The sequence below is a fragment of the Labrus bergylta genome, chromosome 1, assembly GCF_963930695.1.
Source record: "Labrus bergylta chromosome 1, fLabBer1.1, whole genome shotgun sequence".
In the NCBI taxonomy this organism is placed as follows: domain Eukaryota; kingdom Metazoa; phylum Chordata; class Actinopteri; order Labriformes; family Labridae; genus Labrus; species Labrus bergylta.
Window position 1 is genome coordinate 18,352,413 of NC_089195.1, and position 14,418 is coordinate 18,366,830.

Consider the following 14,418-nt stretch of genomic DNA (forward strand, 5'->3'; position numbering starts at 1 on the left):
AGCAAATCTGATGAATGTTACGTACCATAATCAGTTACTTCAAATCAGGTTGACCAGAGAAATGTTCTCTATGAAGTTAGGATAAAATGTCAACCATTCAGTTTGAAGTACATTATAACTAGTTTTAAATCTAATCAATGATGGAAAATAAATTGGTCAACCATGCATTTTACCATCATATTGTAGACGAGCATTAGTACTTTTTTGATGAACAAGAAGAACGGGGGTATATCTCAGTTGTAGAGCATTTGACTGCAGATCAAGAGGTCCCCAGTTCAAATCTGGGTGCCCCCTTCATTGAATAGAGTTGCGAACATTTGGTTGAATGAATTACACCTTCCTATCATGTTGAAGCACCCACCTGTTGTTCTGGAAGTAAGCAAATCTGATGAATGTTTCGTACCATAATCAGTTACTTCAAATCAGCTTGACCAGAGAAATGTTCTCTTTGAAGTTAGGATAAAATGTCAACCATTCAGTTTGAAGTACATTATAACTAGTTTTAAATCTAATCAATGATGGAAAATAAATTGGTCAACCATGCATTTTACCATCATGTGGTAGACGAGCATTAATGCTTTTTTTTTGTGAATAAGAACATGTCAGCAGAATGGGGGTATAGCTCAGTGGTAGAGCATTTGACTGCAGATCAAGAGGTCCCCAGTTCAAATCTGGGTGCCCCCTTCATTGAATAGAGTTGTGAACATTTGGTTCAATGAAATACACCTTCCTATCATGTTGAAGCACCCACCTGTTGTTCTGGAAGTAAGCAAATCTGATGAAAGTTTTGTACCATAATCAGTTACTTCAAATCAGCTTGACCATTTCTCCATTAAGTTAGGATAAAATGGCAACCGTTCTGTTTAAAGTACATTGTAACTAGTTTTAAATCTAATCAATGATGGAAAATAAATTGGTGAAACATGCATTTTACCATCATGTGGTAGACGAGCATTAATGCTTTTTTTGTGTGAATAAAAACATGTCAGCAGAATGGGGGTATATCTCAGTGGTAGAGCATTTGACTGCAGATCAAGAGGTCCCCAGTTCAAATCTGGGTACCCCCTTCATTGAATAGAGTTGTGAACATTTGGTTCAATGAAATACACCTTCCTATCATGTTGAAGCACCCACCTGTTGTTCTGGAAGTAAGCAAATCTGATGAATGTTTTGTACCATAATCAGTTACTTCAAATCAGCTTGACCATTTCTCCATTAAGTTAGGATAAAATGGCAACCATTCTGTTTAAAGTACATTGTAACTAGTTTTAAATCTAATCAATGATGGAAAATAAATTGGTCAACCATGCATTTTACCATCATGTTGTAGACAAGCATTAGTACTTTTTTTTTTGTGAATAAGAACATATCAGCAAATTGGGGGTATAGCTCAGTGGTAGAGCATTTGACTGCAGATCAAGAGGTCCCTAGTTCAAATCTGGGTGCCCCCTTCATTGAATGGTATTACAAACATTTGGTTGAATGAAATACACCTTCCTATCATGTTGAAGCACCCACCTGTTGTTCTGGAAGTAAGCAAATCTGATGAATGTTTCATACCATAATAAGTTACTTCAAATCAGGTTGACCATTTCTCCATTAAGTTAGGATAAAATGGCTACCGTTCTGTTTGAAGTACATTGTAACTAGTTATAAATCTAACCAATGAGGGAAAATAAATTGCATTTTACCATCATATGGTAGACGAGCATTAATGTTTTTTTTTTGTGAATAAGAACATGTCAGCAGAATGGGGGTATAGCTCAGTGGTAGAGCATTTGACTGCAGATCAAGAGGTCCCCAGTTCAAATCTGGGTGCCCCCTTCATTGAATGGTATTACAAACATTTGGTTGAATGAAATACACCTTCCTATCATGTTGAAGCACCCACCTGTTGTTCTGGAAGTAAGCAAATCTGATGAAATTTCTGTACCATAAACAGTTACTTCAAATCAGCTTGACCATTTCTCCATTAAGTTAGGATAAAATGGCAACCGTTCTGTTTAATGTACATTGTAACTAGTTTTAAATCTAATCAATGATGGAAAATAAATTGGTGAAACATGCATTTTACCATCATGTGGTAGACGAGCATTAATGCTTTTTTTGTGTGAAAAAAAACATGTCAGCAGAATGGGGGAATAGCTCAGTGGTAGAGCATTTGACTGCAGATCAAGAGGTCCCCAGTTCAAATCTGGGTGCCCCCTTCATTGAATAGAGTTGTGAACATTTGGTTGAATGAAATACACCTTCCTATCATGTTGAAGCACCCACCTGTTGTTCTGGAAGTAAGCAAATCTGATGAATGTTTCGTACCATAATAAGTTACTTCAAATCAGCTTGACCATTTCTCCATTAAGTTAGGATAAAATGGCTACCATTCTGTTTAAAGTACATTGTAACTAGTTTTAAATCTAATCAATGATGGAAAATAAATTGGTCAACCATGCATTTTACCATCATGTTGTAGACGAGCATTAGTACTTTTTTTTTGTGAATAAGAACATGTCAGCAGAATGGGGGTATAGCTCAGTGGTAGAGCATTTGACTGCAGATCAAGAGGTCCCCAGTTCAAATCTGGGTGCCACCTTCATTGAATGGTATTACAAACATTTGGTTGAATGAAATACACCTTCCTATCATGTTGAAGCACCCACCTGTTGTTCTGGAAGTAAGCAAATCTGATGAAAGTTTTGTACCATAATCAGTTACTTCAAATCAGCTTGACCATTTCTCCATTAAGTTAGGATAAAATGGCAACCGTTCTGTTTAAAGTACATTGTAACTAGTTTTAAATCTAATCAATGATGGAAAATAAATTGGTGAAACATGCATTTTACCATCATGTTGTAGACGAGCATTAGTACCTTTCTTGTGAAGGTACCTTTTTTGTGAATAAGAACATATCAGCAGATTGGGGGTATAGCTCAGTGGTAGAGCAGTGGTACTTCAAATCAGCTTGACCAGAGAAATGTTCTCTATGAAGATAGGATAAAATGGCAACCATTCAGTTTGAAGTACATTATAACTAGTTTTAAATCTAATCAATGATGGAAAATAAATTGGTCAACCATGCATTTTACCATCATGTTGTAGACGAGCATTAGTACTTTTTTGATGAATAAGAAGAACGGGGGTATATCTCAGTTGTAGAGCATTTGACTGCAGATCAAGAGGTCCCTAGTTTAAATCTGGGTGCCCCCTTCATTGAATAGTATTATGAACATTTGGTTGAATGAATTACACCTTCCTATCATGTTGAAGCACCCACCTGTTGTTCTGTATGTAAGCAAATCTGATGAATGTTTCGTACCATAATCAGTTACATCAAATCAGCTTGAGCAGAGAAATGTTCTCCATGAGGTTAGGATAAAATGGCAACCATTCAGTTTGAAGTACATTATAACTAGTTTTAAATCTAATCAATGATGGAAAATAAATTGGTCAACCATGCATTTTACCATCATATGGTAGACGAGCATTAGTACTTTTTTGATGAACAAGAAGAACGGGGGTATATCTCAGTTGTAGAGCATTTGACTGCAGATCAAGAGGTCCCCAGTTCAAATCTGGGTGCCCCCTTCATTGAATAGTATTATGAACATTTGGTTGAATGAAATACACCTTCCTATCATGTTGAAGCACCCACCTGTTGTTCTGGAAGTAAGCAAATCTGATGAATGTTTCATACCATAATAAGTTACTTCAAATCAGGTTGACCATTTCTCCATTAAGTTAGGATAAAATGGCTACCGTTCTGTTTAAAGTACATTGTAACTAGTTTTAAATCTAATCAATGAGGGGAAATAAATTGGTCAACCATGCATTTTACCATCATGTTGTAGACGAGCATTAGTACTTTTTTTTTTGTGAATAAGAACATCTCAGCAGATTGGGGGTATAGCTCAGTGGTAGAGCATTTGACTGCAGATCAAGAGGTCCCCAGTTCAAATCTGGGTGCCCCCTTCATTGAATAGTATTATGAACATTTGGTTGAATGAAATACACCTTCCTATCATGTTGAAGCACCCACCTGTTGTTCTGGAAGTAAGCAAATCTGATGAATGTTACGTACCATAATCAGTTACTTCAAATCAGCTTGACCAGAGAAATGTTCTCTATGAAGTCAGGATAAAATGTCAACCATTCAGTTTGAAGTACATTATAACTAGTTTTAAATCTAATCAATGATGGAAAATAAATTGGTCAACCATGCATTTTACCATCATGTTGTAGACGAGCATTAGTACTTTTTTGATGAACAAGAAGAACGGGGGTATATCTCAGTTGTAGAGCATTTGACTGCAGATCAAGAGGTCCCCAGTTCAAATCTGGGTGCCCCCTTCATTGAATAGTATTATGAACATTTGGTTGAATGAATTACACCTTCCTATCATGTTGAAGCACCCACCTGTTGTTCTGGAAGTAAGCAAATCTGATGAATGTTTCGTACCATAATCAGTTACTTCAAATCAGCTTGACCAGAGAAATGTTCTCTATGAAGTTAGGATAAAATGTCAACCATTCAGTTTGAAGTACATTATAACTAGTTTTAAATCTAATCAATGATGGAAAATAAATTGGTCAACCATGCATTTTACCATCATGTGGTAGACGAGCATTAATGCTTTTTTTTTGTGAATAAGAACATATCCGCAGAATGGGGGTATAGCTCAGTGGTAGAGCATTTGACTGCAGATCAAGAGGTCCCCAGTTCAAATCTGGGTGCCCCCTTCATTGAATAGAGTTGTGAACATTTGGTTCAATGAAATACACCTTCCTATCATGTTGAAGCACCCACCTGTTGTTCTGGAAGTAAGCAAATCTGATGAATGTTTTGTACCATAATCAGTTACTTCAAATCAGCTTGACCATTTCTCCATTAAGTTAGGATAAAATGGCAACCGTTCTGTTTAAAGTACATTGTAACTAGTTTTAAATCTAATCAATGATGGAAAATAAATTGGTCAACCATGCATTTTACCATCATGTTGTAGACGAGCATTAGTACTTTTTTTTTTGTGAATAAGAACATATCAGCAGATTGGGGGTATAGCTCAGTGGTAGAGCATTTGACTGCAGATCAAGAGGTCCCCAGTTCAAATCTGGGTGCCCCCTTCATTGAATAGTATTATGAACATTTGGTTGAATGAAATACACCTTCCTATCATGTTGAAGCACCCACCTGTTGTTCTGGAAGTAAGCAAATCTGATGAATGTTACGTACCATAATCAGTTACTTCAAATCAGGTTGACCAGAGAAATGTTCTCTATGAAGTTAGGATAAAATGTCAACCATTCAGTTTGAAGTACATTATAACTAGTTTTAAATCTAATCAATGATGGAAAATAAATTGGTCAACCATGCATTTTACCATCATATTGTAGACGAGCATTAGTACTTTTTTGATGAACAAGAAGAACGGGGGTATATCTCAGTTGTAGAGCATTTGACTGCAGATCAAGAGGTCCCCAGTTCAAATCTGGGTGCCCCCTTCATTGAATAGAGTTGCGAACATTTGGTTGAATGAATTACACCTTCCTATCATGTTGAAGCACCCACCTGTTGTTCTGGAAGTAAGCAAATCTGATGAATGTTTCGTACCATAATCAGTTACTTCAAATCAGCTTGACCAGAGAAATGTTCTCTTTGAAGTTAGGATAAAATGTCAACCATTCAGTTTGAAGTACATTATAACTAGTTTTAAATCTAATCAATGATGGAAAATAAATTGGTCAACCATGCATTTTACCATCATGTGGTAGACGAGCATTAATGCTTTTTTTGTGTGAATAAAAACATGTCAGCAGAATGGGGGTATATCTCAGTGGTAGAGCATTTGACTGCAGATCAAGAGGTCCCCAGTTCAAATCTGGGTACCCCCTTCATTGAATAGAGTTGTGAACATTTGGTTCAATGAAATACACCTTCCTATCATGTTGAAGCACCCACCTGTTGTTCTGGAAGTAAGCAAATCTGATGAATGTTTTGTACCATAATCAGTTACTTCAAATCAGCTTGACCATTTCTCCATTAAGTTAGGATAAAATGGCAACCATTCTGTTTAAAGTACATTGTAACTAGTTTTAAATCTAATCAATGATGGAAAATAAATTGGTCAACCATGCATTTTACCATCATGTTGTAGACAAGCATTAGTACTTTTTTTTTTGTGAATAAGAACATATCAGCAAATTGGGGGTATAGCTCAGTGGTAGAGCATTTGACTGCAGATCAAGAGGTCCCTAGTTCAAATCTGGGTGCCCCCTTCATTGAATGGTATTACAAACATTTGGTTGAATGAAATACACCTTCCTATCATGTTGAAGCACCCACCTGTTGTTCTGGAAGTAAGCAAATCTGATGAATGTTTCATACCATAATAAGTTACTTCAAATCAGGTTGACCATTTCTCCATTAAGTTAGGATAAAATGGCTACCGTTCTGTTTAAAGTACATTGTAACTAGTTTTAAATCTAATCAATGAGGGGAAATAAATTGGTCAACCATGCATTTTACCATCATGTTGTAGACGAGCATTAGTACTTTTTTTTTGTGAATAAGATCATCTCAGCAGATTGGGGGTATAGCTCAGTGGTAGAGCATTTGACTGCAGATCAAGAGGTCCCCAGTTCAAATCTGGGTGCCCCCTTCATTGAATAGTATTATGAACATTTGGTTGAATGAAATACACCTTCCTATCATGTTGAAGCACCCACCTGTTGTTCTGGAAGTAAGCAAATCTGATGAATGTTTCGTACCATAATCAGTTACTTCAAATCAGCTTGAGCAGAGAAATGTTCTCCATGAGGTTAGGATAAAATGGCAACCATTCAGTTTGAAGTACATTATAACTAGTTTTAAATCTAATCAATGATGGAAAATAAATTGGTCAACCATGCATTTTACCATCATGTGGTAGACGAGCATTAATGCTTTTTTTTTTTGTGAATAAGAACATGTCAGCAGAATGGGGGTATAGCTCAGTGGTAGAGCATTTGACTGCAGATCAAGAGGTCCCCAGTTCAAATCTGGTTGCCCCCTTCATTGAATAGAGTTGTGAACATTTGGTTCAATGAATTAAACCTTTCTATCATGTTGAAGCACCAACCTGTTCATTGTTCAGGAAGAAAGCAGTTCTAAGGATTGTTTCGTACCATAATCAGTTACATCAAATCAGGTTGACCATTTCTCCATTAAGATAGGATAAAATGGCAACCATTCTGTTTGAAGTACATTGTAACTAGTTATAAATCTAACCAATGAGGGAAAATAAATTGCATTTTACCATCATATGGTAGACGAGCATTAATGTTTTTTTTTTGTGAATAAGAACATGTCAGCAGAATGGGGGTATAGCTCAGTGGTAGAGCATTTGACTGCAGATCAAGAGGTCCCCAGTTCAAATCTGGGTGCCCCCTTCATTGAATGGTATTACAAACATTTGGTTGAATGAAATACACCTTCCTATCATGTTGAAGCACCCACCTGTTGTTCTGGAAGTAAGCAAATCTGATGAAATTTCTGTACCATAAACAGTTACTTCAAATCAGCTTGACCATTTCTCCATTAAGTTAGGATAAAATGGCAACCGTTCTGTTTAATGTACATTGTAACTAGTTTTAAATCTAATCAATGATGGAAAATAAATTGGTGAAACATGCATTTTACCATCATGTGGTAGACGAGCATTAATGCTTTTTTTGTGTGAAAAAAAACATGTCAGCAGAATGGGGGAATAGCTCAGTGGTAGAGCATTTGACTGCAGATCAAGAGGTCCCCAGTTCAAATCTGGGTGCCCCCTTCATTGAATAGAGTTGTGAACATTTGGTTGAATGAAATACACCTTCCTATCATGTTGAAGCACCCACCTGTTGTTCTGGAAGTAAGCAAATCTGATGAATGTTTCGTACCATAATAAGTTACTTCAAATCAGCTTGACCATTTCTCCATTAAGTTAGGATAAAATGGCTACCGTTCTGTTTAAAGTACATTGTAACTAGTTTTAAATCTAATCAATGATGGAAAATAAATTGGTCAACCATGCATTTTACCATCATGTTGTAGACGAGCATTAGTACTTTTTTTTTGTGAATAAGAACATGTCAGCAGAATGGGGGTATAGCTCAGTGGTAGAGCATTTGACTGCAGATCAAGAGGTCCCCAGTTCAAATCTGGGTGCCCCCTTCATTGAATGGTATTACAAACATTTGGTTGAATGAAATACACCTTCCTATCATGTTGAAGCACCCACCTGTTGTTCTGGAAGTAAGCAAATCTGATGAAAGTTTTGTACCATAATCAGTTACTTCAAATCAGCTTGACCATTTCTCCATTAAGTTAGGATAAAATGGCAACCGTTCTGTTTAAAGTACATTGTAACTAGTTTTAAATCTAATCAATGATGGAAAATAAATTGGTGAAACATGCATTTTACCATCATGTTGTAGACGAGCATTAGTACTTTTTTTTTGTGAATAAGAACATATCAGCAGATTGGGGGTATAGCTCAGTGGTAGAGCAGTGGTACTTCAAATCAGCTTGACCAGAGAAATGTTCTCTATGAAGATAGGATAAAATGGCAACCATTCAGTTTGAAGTACATTATAACTAGTTTTAAATCTAATCAATGATGGAAAATAAATTGGTCAACCATGCATTTTACCATCATGTTGTAGACGAGCATTAGTACTTTTTTGATGAATAAGAAGAACGGGGGTATATCTCAGTTGTAGAGCATTTGACTGCAGATCAAGAGGTCCCTAGTTTAAATCTGGGTGCCCCCTTCATTGAATAGTATTATGAACATTTGGTTGAATGAATTACACCTTCCTATCATGTTGAAGCACCCACCTGTTGTTCTGTATGTAAGCAAATCTGATGAATGTTTCGTACCATAATCAGTTACATCAAATCAGCTTGAGCAGAGAAATGTTCTCCATGAGGTTAGGATAAAATGGCAACCATTCAGTTTGAAGTACATTATAACTAGTTTTAAATCTAATCAATGATGGAAAATAAATTGGTCAACCATGCATTTTACCATCATATGGTAGACGAGCATGAATGCTTTTTTTTTGTGAATAAGAACATGTCAGCAGAATGGGGGTATAGCTCAGTGGTAGAGCATTTGACTGCAGATCAAGAGGTCCCCAGTTCAAATCTGGGTGCCCCCTTCATTGAATGGTATTACAAACATTTGGTTGAATGAAATACACCTTCCTATCATGTTGAAGCACCCACCTGTTGTTCTGGAAGTAAGCAAATCTGATGAAAGTTTTGTACCATAATCAGTTACTTCAAATCAGCTTGACCATTTCTCCATTAAGTTAGGATAAAATGTCAACCGTTCTGTTTAAAGTACATTGTAACTAGTTTTAAATCTAATCAATGATGGAAAATAAATTGGTCAAACATGCATTTTACCATCATGTGGTAGACGAGCATTAATGCTTTTTTTTGTTTGAATAAGAACATGTCAGCAGAATGGGGGTATAGCTCAGTGGTAGAGCATTTGACTGCAGATCAAGAGGTCCCCAGTTTAATATCTGGATGCCCTCTTCATTGAATTGTATTACGAACGTTTGGTTGAATGAAATACACCTTCCTATCATGTTGAAGCACCCACCTGTTGTTCTGGAAGTAAGCAAATCTGATGAATGTTTTGTACCATAATCAGTTACTTCAAATCAGCTTGACCATTTCTCCATTAAGTTAGGATAAAATGGCAACCATTCAGTTTGAAGTACATTTTAACTAGTTTTAAATCTAATCAATGAGGGAAAATAAATTGGTCAACCATGCATTTTACCATCATGTTGTAGACGAGCATTAATACTTTTTTGATGAACAAGAAGTACAGGGGTATAGCTCAGCAGTAGAGCACTTGACTGCTTATTAAGAGGTCCCCAGTTCAAATCTTTATTCCTCCTTCATTGAGTAGTGTTGTGAACATTTGGTTCAATGATATACACCTTTCTGTCATGTTTAAGCATCCACATGTTCATTGTTCTGGAAGTCAGCAAATCTAATAATTGTTGCCTACCATTGGCAGTTACATCAAATCAGCTTGACCAGAGAAATGTTCTTTATTAAATAAGGATAAAATGTCAACCATTCAGTTTGAAGTACATTATAACTAGTTTTAAATCTAATCAATGAGGGAAAATAACTTGGTCATCCATGCAGTTTACCGTCATGTTGTAGCTGAGCAGTAATGCTTTTTTGATGAATGAGAAGAATGGGGGTATATCTCAGTGGTAGAGCATTTGACTGCAGATCAAGAGGTCCCCAGTTCAAATCTGAGTGCCCCCTTCATTAAATGGTATTACGAACATTTGGTTGAATGAAATACACCTTCCTATCATGTTGAAGCACCTACCTGTTGTTCTGGAAGTAAGCAAATCTGATGAATGTTTCGTACCATAATCAGTTACTTCAAATCAGCTTGACCATTTCTCCATTAAGTTAGGATAAAATGGCAACCGTTCTGTTTAAAGTACATTGTAACTAGTTTTAAATCTAATCAATGAGGGAAAATAAATTGGTCAACCATGCATTTTACCATCATGTTGTAGACGAGCATTCGTACTTTTTTGATGAACAAGAAGAACGGGGGTATAGCTCAGTTGTAGAGCATTTGACTGCAGATCAAGAGGTCCCTAGTTTAAATCTGGGTGCCCCCTTCATTGAATAGTGTTACAAGCATTTGGTTCATTGAATTACACCTTTCTATCATGTTGAAGCTCCAACCTGTTCATTGTTCAGGAAGTAAGCAGTTCTAAGGATTGTTTCGTACCATAATCAGTTACATCAAATCAGCTTGACCAGAGAAATGTTCTCCATTAAGTTAGGATAAAATGGCAACCATTCAGTTTGAAGTACATTATAACTAGTTTTAAATCTAATCAATGAGGGAAAATAAATTGGTCAACCATGCATTCTACCATCATGTGGTAGACGAGCATTAATGCTTTTTTTTTTGTGAATAAGAACATGTCAGCAGAATGGGGGTATAGCTCAGTGGTAGAGCATTTGACTGCAGATCAAGAGGTCCCCAGTTCAAATCTGGGTGCCCCCTTCATCAAATAGTATTATGAACATTTGGTTGAATGAAATACACCTTTCTATCATGTTGAAGCACCCACCTGTTGTTCTGGAATTAAGCAAATCTGATGATTGTTTCGTACCATAATCAGTTACTTCAAATCAGCTTGACCATTTCTCCATTAAGTTAGGATAAAATGGCTACCGTTCTGTTTGAAGTACATTGTAACTAGCTTTAAATCTAACCAATGAGGGAAAATAAATTGGTCAACCATGCGTTTTACCATCATGTGTTAGACGAACATCACTGCTTTTGTGATAAATAAGAAGAACAGGGGCATAGCTCAGCAGTAGAGCACTTGACTGCTTATCAAGAGGTCCACAGTTCAAATCTTTATTCCTCCTAAAGGGAATATAAAACCATTACAATCAGGTTTCAAACCTAGGGGTGTTAAGATTTGAAAAGTCAACGAGGTAAAGGAAATTGTTTTGAGTTTAAATGAATACATAATTTACCAATTAGTCCTCTGAAGGCAAAAGACTCAACAGTTTGACGTTTCCGTCAAAAAACCTGTCCATAAGTCTATAGTCCAGTTTACGGAGCTGGCTGTATTTTAAATCAATACGGCTGTTTGTATATAGAGTGTCTCATCCTTGGTCTGTATAGTTACCTTGAGCTGCACACGGTGCAGCTGCTGCTCTTTGTCAACAAGTTTAGTTAAAGCGTGTTGTTGTTTAGCTTTGTGCTTCTTTCTTCATTGCCTACAATTCACTGCTTTATTCTTGTCGTTAAACTTGAGTAGGGGAAAATAATGTCAGTATTTCTGGGACAGAAAGTTCATGGCTCAATGACGAACTGCCTCTGTTTCGTGCAAAGTTATTTCACCTTTCAGATACAATTGTCTTTTAAAACGCAAATATAGTCTTCAGCTGTGTTTATTCTTGAAGAGAGAGAGTGAGAGAGAGACAAGTAAGTGAATCAGTTGTGTAAATAGTAAAAGTGCTTAGTTTGATGACGGAGAGTAACATTAAAATTATTGCAACTAGGACATCTAAAGCCAGTCCAGCCTGGCCTTGCAAGCCAGTGATGAGAGAGCTGTGGGGGGTTTCTGTCGTGGCATCCCTGGGATGCATGGAGCTTGCGCTGGCTGCAGGGTTAACTGAGCCCCGTTGCACTGTTTTTATTATTTGAGGCATGTTTTAATTGTTGTATTGGGTTTGGACCCTTCCATCTTCTTTGGAATAAATATAATTTCCGAATTTGCTGCATGTTTTTCATAATGTACGTCCTTTTGGCCATTGCAGGTTTGTTTGCTCTTCTTGGTTACCATAGAGTTACAGTCAGGTCCAAATAAAGTCAGGACAACTGCATCCCCTGTTGCCACAGTAATGAGGGACAAAATGTGGGCTGGATTTCTTCTTGTTTTTTTCACTGAGCCAAGAGGTCCAGTTCCCAGTGGGTAAGAGTGAAAGAGGACACACATTAACACTGTCACTCCCACAGCATATATATTCATATAGAAAATGAATATGTTCATTTCTTGTTTTAATATGACAAATAATTATTAATCTTTTTTATATCTGTCCATTAAGCAATTCAGATTTGTCATTTAAATAGATTCTGTATTGTAATGTGCTTTAGATTTCAATAATATGATTTTAATATCATGTTGTCAGTAGTGATTAACACTCAAATTAATTTAGCTTATTTCTTGGGTGTCACCCAAAATCTACAATAACAACAAAATGTCCTCTTTGAAAAAGTTACTTTTAAGGCTTGTTGAAATAATGACTACTTGCTTTGGCTAGTGAGCGAATAACTAACATGCTAGCATTTGCTTGCTACAGCATCTAACATCTAAACAGCTGGCTTCGCAAAAGCCATGCTTCAAAAAAGCTTTCATTTTTTTCGCAACCTACTTGTTTTACTAATTCTTACTCACAATCTCTATGTTGCCACTTGGGCCCACAACGATGCCCTCTTGCATTACCATCCGTAGTTAAAAAAAATCAACAAGTTGGCTCTAAACTGCTGCCATCAATTTAAAAATAATCGCAAAATCTTTAGTTCTGATAGAGGAGTCCTGGGGGGGATGTGAAGAGTCTGTTTTTTTCCATTATAATTTCATCATTAAGTAACATAGGGGCGGCTGTGGCTCAGTTGGTAGAGTCGTCGTCTCTCAACCGAAAGTGTCATGCTAACCTTAACAGACTGCGGTTGTTCTGGTAATCTCTGCTTGGATTTGAACCTGTGTTGACTGTCTGGATGAGGTATCTGAGAAGCAGTGTGTACTCATGTAAGTCATCTCTTCCTGTATGAATAAAAAGCAGTCCTCTGTGTTTCACACTCCTGAACCTGATGACAGCCGTGTTCCACAGCTGCTACACGCTCACTGCCTCATTGTGCTGTTTGTATATTTAGCTGCTCCGTTCCACTTCCTCTGCTGTTGACGGTGGGAAAACACACAACAATAAAGCCGTGATTCTCTGCCCCCTCCCTCCTTTTCCTCTCCTCCCTCTTTTCCTCCCTTAAGCCTTACCTTGACTCAATGCTCTCTCATTCACTTTCCATCTTACAAAGCATCCTATGAGAAGGAAACAGTGAAGTGATTCACAGAGCCACAACAATGCCAACAGGCGGCCATATTTTTCCAGCTCACACTTACTATTTGATTAGCATCATTTCTAATACAGCATGACAGCTTAAAATAGAATAAGAGGCTACACAATCCAAATCAACACCTGGCAGGGAAACACCACCAGATATTACTCATATACTCACAATTTGGAAAAAATCACATCCTTTTACTTTGCTGCTTGGTTTTGTTTTAACGTTTCAATTGTTTACTTGAGGGTACAGAACAATACAGTTTTTCAAGATTCATATTAGCAGGTGGCTGTCAATGCCAATACTCATTATTTTTGAATGGGTTCATATTGGTGCACATTATCACAAACCCAATCTGTGGACAGAAACAATTGATAAGACCCTTTTCCATGTTTTTTTTTAAGAGTAATGGATGTCTTGTCGAAAAGTGGATGTCTTTTTGGTATATCACGAAAAAACTTTGCTGCTATGAAGATGATAAAATCCATGCCTGATTATAGCTTTAAGTTTAGAAAATTCATGTATATTTAGTATTTAGAAACTTTGCTTTTCATTTCATTTTTTACAATATTTTATTTTCAGCTGGTAATGGTTGAAAATGTTCATCAGGCTGAAATGATGTGTTGTGACTTGTAAAAGTTAAATTGTATACATGTATTTAGATTTCTAGGGCTGTCAACAATAATGTGTTAATCGTGATGGTCTAAAACTAATGCATACATTTTTTTAATTGCATTAATTGCACGCTATTTAACCTCCACAC

At 36.7% G+C, this 14,418-nt stretch overlaps 25 non-coding genes across 25 annotated transcripts; all 25 read left to right on the plus strand.

The window, feature by feature from the left end:
- Nucleotides 1-222: 222 nt before the first annotated feature.
- Nucleotides 223-294, plus strand: trnac-gca (transfer RNA cysteine (anticodon GCA)). The gene has a single exon. It is a non-coding gene; the product is annotated as a tRNA-Cys (tRNA).
- Nucleotides 295-612: 318 nt separating this feature from the next.
- On the plus strand, nucleotides 613-684 carry trnac-gca (transfer RNA cysteine (anticodon GCA)). Its single transcript has one exon. It is a non-coding gene; the product is annotated as a tRNA-Cys (tRNA).
- A 311-nt stretch (nucleotides 685-995) lies between these two features.
- On the plus strand, nucleotides 996-1,067 carry trnac-gca (transfer RNA cysteine (anticodon GCA)). The gene has a single exon. It is a non-coding gene; the product is annotated as a tRNA-Cys (tRNA).
- A 312-nt stretch (nucleotides 1,068-1,379) lies between these two features.
- Nucleotides 1,380-1,451, plus strand: trnac-gca (transfer RNA cysteine (anticodon GCA)). The gene has a single exon. It is a non-coding gene; the product is annotated as a tRNA-Cys (tRNA).
- Nucleotides 1,452-1,752: 301 nt separating this feature from the next.
- Nucleotides 1,753-1,824, plus strand: trnac-gca (transfer RNA cysteine (anticodon GCA)). Its single transcript has one exon. It is a non-coding gene; the product is annotated as a tRNA-Cys (tRNA).
- Nucleotides 1,825-2,135: 311 nt separating this feature from the next.
- On the plus strand, nucleotides 2,136-2,207 carry trnac-gca (transfer RNA cysteine (anticodon GCA)). The gene has a single exon. It is a non-coding gene; the product is annotated as a tRNA-Cys (tRNA).
- A 311-nt stretch (nucleotides 2,208-2,518) lies between these two features.
- Nucleotides 2,519-2,590, plus strand: trnac-gca (transfer RNA cysteine (anticodon GCA)). The gene has a single exon. It is a non-coding gene; the product is annotated as a tRNA-Cys (tRNA).
- Nucleotides 2,591-3,510: 920 nt separating this feature from the next.
- trnac-gca (transfer RNA cysteine (anticodon GCA)) lies at nucleotides 3,511-3,582 on the plus strand. Its single transcript has one exon. It is a non-coding gene; the product is annotated as a tRNA-Cys (tRNA).
- Nucleotides 3,583-3,894: 312 nt separating this feature from the next.
- Nucleotides 3,895-3,966, plus strand: trnac-gca (transfer RNA cysteine (anticodon GCA)). The gene has a single exon. It is a non-coding gene; the product is annotated as a tRNA-Cys (tRNA).
- Nucleotides 3,967-4,272: 306 nt separating this feature from the next.
- Nucleotides 4,273-4,344, plus strand: trnac-gca (transfer RNA cysteine (anticodon GCA)). The gene has a single exon. It is a non-coding gene; the product is annotated as a tRNA-Cys (tRNA).
- Nucleotides 4,345-4,662: 318 nt separating this feature from the next.
- trnac-gca (transfer RNA cysteine (anticodon GCA)) lies at nucleotides 4,663-4,734 on the plus strand. The gene has a single exon. It is a non-coding gene; the product is annotated as a tRNA-Cys (tRNA).
- A 312-nt stretch (nucleotides 4,735-5,046) lies between these two features.
- On the plus strand, nucleotides 5,047-5,118 carry trnac-gca (transfer RNA cysteine (anticodon GCA)). The gene has a single exon. It is a non-coding gene; the product is annotated as a tRNA-Cys (tRNA).
- A 306-nt stretch (nucleotides 5,119-5,424) lies between these two features.
- On the plus strand, nucleotides 5,425-5,496 carry trnac-gca (transfer RNA cysteine (anticodon GCA)). Its single transcript has one exon. It is a non-coding gene; the product is annotated as a tRNA-Cys (tRNA).
- Nucleotides 5,497-5,814: 318 nt separating this feature from the next.
- trnac-gca (transfer RNA cysteine (anticodon GCA)) lies at nucleotides 5,815-5,886 on the plus strand. The gene has a single exon. It is a non-coding gene; the product is annotated as a tRNA-Cys (tRNA).
- A 312-nt stretch (nucleotides 5,887-6,198) lies between these two features.
- trnac-gca (transfer RNA cysteine (anticodon GCA)) lies at nucleotides 6,199-6,270 on the plus strand. Its single transcript has one exon. It is a non-coding gene; the product is annotated as a tRNA-Cys (tRNA).
- Nucleotides 6,271-6,581: 311 nt separating this feature from the next.
- Nucleotides 6,582-6,653, plus strand: trnac-gca (transfer RNA cysteine (anticodon GCA)). The gene has a single exon. It is a non-coding gene; the product is annotated as a tRNA-Cys (tRNA).
- A 320-nt stretch (nucleotides 6,654-6,973) lies between these two features.
- On the plus strand, nucleotides 6,974-7,045 carry trnac-gca (transfer RNA cysteine (anticodon GCA)). Its single transcript has one exon. It is a non-coding gene; the product is annotated as a tRNA-Cys (tRNA).
- A 305-nt stretch (nucleotides 7,046-7,350) lies between these two features.
- On the plus strand, nucleotides 7,351-7,422 carry trnac-gca (transfer RNA cysteine (anticodon GCA)). Its single transcript has one exon. It is a non-coding gene; the product is annotated as a tRNA-Cys (tRNA).
- A 311-nt stretch (nucleotides 7,423-7,733) lies between these two features.
- On the plus strand, nucleotides 7,734-7,805 carry trnac-gca (transfer RNA cysteine (anticodon GCA)). The gene has a single exon. It is a non-coding gene; the product is annotated as a tRNA-Cys (tRNA).
- A 311-nt stretch (nucleotides 7,806-8,116) lies between these two features.
- Nucleotides 8,117-8,188, plus strand: trnac-gca (transfer RNA cysteine (anticodon GCA)). Its single transcript has one exon. It is a non-coding gene; the product is annotated as a tRNA-Cys (tRNA).
- A 917-nt stretch (nucleotides 8,189-9,105) lies between these two features.
- trnac-gca (transfer RNA cysteine (anticodon GCA)) lies at nucleotides 9,106-9,177 on the plus strand. Its single transcript has one exon. It is a non-coding gene; the product is annotated as a tRNA-Cys (tRNA).
- A 312-nt stretch (nucleotides 9,178-9,489) lies between these two features.
- Nucleotides 9,490-9,562, plus strand: trnac-gca (transfer RNA cysteine (anticodon GCA)). Its single transcript has one exon. It is a non-coding gene; the product is annotated as a tRNA-Cys (tRNA).
- Nucleotides 9,563-10,243: 681 nt separating this feature from the next.
- trnac-gca (transfer RNA cysteine (anticodon GCA)) lies at nucleotides 10,244-10,315 on the plus strand. The gene has a single exon. It is a non-coding gene; the product is annotated as a tRNA-Cys (tRNA).
- A 299-nt stretch (nucleotides 10,316-10,614) lies between these two features.
- Nucleotides 10,615-10,686, plus strand: trnac-gca (transfer RNA cysteine (anticodon GCA)). Its single transcript has one exon. It is a non-coding gene; the product is annotated as a tRNA-Cys (tRNA).
- A 323-nt stretch (nucleotides 10,687-11,009) lies between these two features.
- trnac-gca (transfer RNA cysteine (anticodon GCA)) lies at nucleotides 11,010-11,081 on the plus strand. The gene has a single exon. It is a non-coding gene; the product is annotated as a tRNA-Cys (tRNA).
- The last annotated feature ends 3,337 nt before the right edge of the window (nucleotides 11,082-14,418 follow it).